This window comes from Nicotiana attenuata, unplaced genomic scaffold (genome assembly GCF_001879085.1).
Source record: "Nicotiana attenuata strain UT unplaced genomic scaffold, NIATTr2, whole genome shotgun sequence".
Taxonomy (NCBI): domain Eukaryota; kingdom Viridiplantae; phylum Streptophyta; class Magnoliopsida; order Solanales; family Solanaceae; genus Nicotiana; species Nicotiana attenuata.
Genome location: NW_017671770.1, coordinates 214,054 through 219,054, shown reverse-complemented (window position 1 = coordinate 219,054; position 5,001 = coordinate 214,054).

Sequence of the window (5,001 nt, the reverse complement as noted above, 5' to 3'; positions counted from 1 at the left end):
GTCATTTAGACACAACATGGTGATGTAGCATAGTGCGTGAAGAATTCTAATTTTTCTTTTTTAAATTTTTTTCTCTTTCTTTTTCCTCCTAGTCACCACCTTCCTCTATCTCTCTCCATCGGTCTCACCATCCACCTTAATTGGTGAACCCATTCATCGTAAAAAGTATCGACTTCATTAAAATTTGAACACCCTTAATAAAATTCCTGGTTACGCTACTAGGAAAATAAAAAGCAACACAAACAACTCCAAAGACTCAGATCATTTTATCACAATTTTCTGACACTTCAAAAACATATAATGATCTTAACCTGGATTATAACTGTCTACCATAGAAAAGGAAAGAATTTTCATATCTCAAACATAGCGAGTGTCTCCACCAACTCGAACTCATTTCTCATCATTTTGTTAGATCAAGAAAAATACTAAGCATACTTACGGATCATAGAGAAATAGATGTAGAGTTACGGGATGATGCAAATCAAGCTAATGCACCAAGGCTGCAGAAATTTATGTTAACCCTTGAAATGGAAAGCTCCATGGTAGTTCTGAAATTCTTCATCTTGGAATCAAGTAGTTTCTATAATCAAACTAGAATTAGGACATGCTTCTAGTTTACAAAGGAGCAAAAGATAATTGTGTTGGACCAACCGTCATAGCCAAAACGACATAATATTTTTAAAATCAAAGGGGTACTTTCGAAGCAAATATGTTGCGGAAGGACATCGCTCTGGGTTCTCGACCATAAGTGCAAGAATTACATCCCTCAAAACCCCTAATCCATAGTCTTCTAGCAATTTTCTGCTTTTCTTCAAATTCTTGAGTTTATTGACCCTTTTCTAAATCTGTTTCCATCAAGTATGAAATCTTAAATAGCAACAGCCCTAAGGCATATATATATGTCTTTGTGGTAACTGATAGAGGGATGCTAAACAACTTCAGACCTTGGTACATTTCATTATCAAGTATTGTGCTTCGAACATCAATCTTGGCATCTCCACTCAATTGAGCTGAATCAAAATGATAAAATAAAAAAAAATAAAAAAAAAGTTCAAACAAAGCATTTATATTAAAAAAAAAATATACTACCAAGGAGATAACAAACCCACCCACCGATCTTGGCTTAATCATGTGCATCCATGAAGATATTATCTCTAGATATGTCTCCATGGATTGTTGGACTTTTAAGTCATTGGGCTTTAAAGATGAGTAGTGTGAATTGGGTAATGGTGGAAAATTAAATGGACTGGGTTGGGCTTCAATAACTGACCCGGTTTATTTGGTTTAATTAGTTGACCCAGTTTAATAAGTAACGTTAAAAGAACGTATCTTCCTATCAGATGTCTGTTCACAGTGAACAGACACCATACCTTTTCACAAAGCCAACAATTGCCTATAAATTCAGGCATGGCTTCCATTCTAAAAACTCAGAAATTCAGAAACTACAAAATCACTTTCCCTCTCTCTGCAAGTTCATTAATCCAAAAAAGTCTTGAGCTTTCTTGTTCCTTGAAAATTGTAAGTGTGATCTCTCCTATCTTTGAGTTCGTTAGTATCCTGTTTCTAGTATTGTCACTGTTACAGGAAGGTTTATTCCGTTTTATCCTAGGAGGATTTAACTCATTACCTTGGCAACTGTGAGGGGTTAAAATTCCTTAAGGACACACAAATTAATTGTGGACTTGGATTATTTATTCTATTTCTTCTTCCTCTTGTTTTTCCTTAACAGTGTTGATTTTGATTAATACACGTTGCCTAACAACTTAAGGAATTTTAAAATAAAAAAATTTCGACAGCGTGGTTTTGCATTATTATTGCTGCGTTGGTTTTGCACTGTAATTGCTGCTTTTTCTGGACTGCAGCGTGTCTTGTGTTTAATTGTGTTTGTCTAATTGTGAAACGATTTAAAGAAAGAAAAAACAAATTTGTTTTTTTAAAGAATAAACGAAACAGAAACAAAATCGTTTACTGCTTGGTTTCAATTCGTTCTTGCTTCTGATTGGTTAACCTTGAAAATTGTTTAGTTTGGAGATTTAGATTGCTAGAGTTATTTCTATTTTGTTAACTTTTCAGTGTCGCAGAAATATAATCTGATCTTGCAGAGAGATCAGATTAATTTCTGCCGCATCAAGTTGTTGTGTTCGCTGATTTTGCAGTGTGTTAATTTCTGCTGCAAGTTTGATGTTTTTTTTTTCAGCAGTATTTTTGCATCAATTTTGGAGATTAAAGCTTAATTGCTTTCTACTCCGGTATATTTTTACTCCGGTTTAAAGAATATAATAACTTTACCAGGGTATTAAATTTGAATACGGTTTGAAGAATATAATAAACTTCACCGTTTATGTTTTGAATGTTTGGTTTGGTATTCAGTTTGAAGATATAAAACCTTCACTGATTTTGAAAAAAGTTCTGTTTGTTGCCAACTTTACAGAAAAATGACGAATGAAAATCAAACTAATGGAAATGCTGCTGGAACGGGTGCTACTGTTACGAGTGTTGCTACCTCGTCGAGCCGTTCAACTCCTGCTCATGATATGACACCAGCAGAAAAACCCGAAAAATTTTCCGGTATTGACTTCAAACGTTGGCAAATGAAGATGCTCTTCTATCTTACTACGTTGAGTTTGCAGCGATCATCAAGGAGGATCCTCCGGTCGTGGCTGAAGGCACTCCGGATGACGAACGATTTGTTGTAACTGAAGCATGGAAACATTCTGATTTCTTGTGCAAAAACTACATTTTGAGTTGTTTGGAAGATAGCTTGTACAATGACTATAGTGTCATGGAAACTTCAAAAGCGTTATGGAATGCGCTTGAGAAGAAGTACAAGACTGAGGATGCCGGACTTAAGAAGTTCGTGGCTGCAAAATTTTTGGATTTCAAGATGGTTGACACTAGGTCGGTCATAACTCAAGTTCAAGAATTACAAGTCATTGTGCATGACCTCCTTGCTGAAGGTATGACCCGAATGAATAATTTTATTAATAAGATTTATCTTGTTATTAATTATGAATTTATTATTGAAGGTATGGTCAAAAATGAGGCCTTTCAAGTTGCTGCTTTCATTGAGAAGTTACCTCCGTTGTGGAAGGACTTTAAAAACTATCTAAAACACAAGCGTAAGGAAATGACACTTGAAGATTTGATTGTTCGTTTGAGGATAGAAAAAGACAACAAAAATGCTGAAAAGAAGTCACGTGGAAACTCGACAATAATAAGGGCTAACATTGTTGAAGAGGCGCCACAAAATAAGAAGAGAACGAAGGCTTCTGGACCAAAGAATTACCCAAGCAAGAAAAAGTTCAAGGGTAATTGCCACAACTGTGAAAAGTCTGGGCATAAGGCTGTGGACTGTCGTGCACCAAAGAATGATGTACAAAAGAATAAGAAGAAGAAGAAGAATGAAGCTAACATGGTTGAAAATGTTGAAGAAATAGAGGACTTGTGTGCCATGTTGTCTGAATGCAACTTGGTAGGAAATCCTAAAGAATGGTGGATTGATTCTGGAGCCACCCACCATGTTTGTGCTAATAAGGAGTTATTTTCTTCCTATGCCCCCGCAGGACCCGACGAGACAATTTTCATGGAAAATTCGTCTACAGCCAAAATTGAAGGAGTTGGCAAGATTGTATTGAAGATGACGTCGGGAAAAATTGTGACTCTAAACCAAGTTCTTCATGTTCCAGAAATTCGCAAGAATCTTGTGTCTACCTCACTTCTTGTCAAGAATAGATTCAAATGTATTTTTGTTTCTAATAGTATTGTACTAAGTAAGAATGATATGTATGTAGGAAAATGTTACCTGAATGAGGGCCTTTTTAAGCTAAATGTAATAGCAGTTCCTATCAATAAAGTTAATGCTTCTTCTTACTTACTTGAGTCAAACACTTTATGGCATGCACGCCTAGGTCAAGTCAACTTCAAAACATTGCGAAAAATGATAAATTTGGAAGTATTGCCAAAATTTGATTGCATTAATTCCAAATGTCAAATATGTGTGGAATCAAAGTATTCTAAGCATCCTTATAAGTCCGTTGAAAGGAATTCAAGTCCTTTAGACTTAATTCACACAGATATTTGCGACATGAAGTCAACACCATCTCGCGGTGGGAAAAAGTATTTTATTACTTTTATTGACGATAGTACGAGATATTGCTATGTTTACTTACTTAGTAGTAAAGATGAAGCAATTGATGCTTTCAAGCAATACAAAAGTGAAGTTGAAACACAACTAAACAAAAAGATCAAAATGATAAGAAGTGATAGGGGTGGCGAATATGAATCTCCTTTTGAAGAAATATGTTTGGAAAATGGAATTATTCACCAAACAACTGCCCCTTACTCTCCACAATCTAATGGAATTGCAGAGAGAAAGAATCGAACATTGAAAGAGATGATGAATGCGTTGTTGATAAGTTTTTACCACAGAACTTGTGGGGGAAAGCTATACTTACAGCTAACCGAATAATTAACCGTGTACCTCATAGTAAAACACAGTCTATTCCTTATGAAAAATGGGAAGGAAGGAAGCCTAGCTTGAAGTACTTCAAAGTGTGGGGGTGTTTAGCTAAGGTACAAGTTCCTAAACCCTAAAGGGTCAAGATAGGTCCAAAAACGGTTGATTGTGTATTTATTGGATATGCAACCAATAGTAAGGCATATCGTTTTTTGGTTTATAAATCAGAAAATCCCGAGATTCAAGTTAATACGGTGATAGAATCAGATAACGCTGAATTCTTTGAAAAATATTTATCCGTATAATAAGGAAAATGGCTTGTCCTATGAAAAGTCCAAGAGACCTCGGGAAGAAACAATAGATATTGCTCTTAATGAGGAAAATCCGAGAAGAAGTAAACGTCAAAGGACATATACTTCATCCGGTCCAGATTTTCTGACTTTCCTGCTAGAAAATGAGCCTCGAACCTTCAAGGAAGCAATGTCTTCCTCAGAAGCACAATTTGGAAAGTAGCTGTCAATAGTGAAATAGAATCCATATTGAGC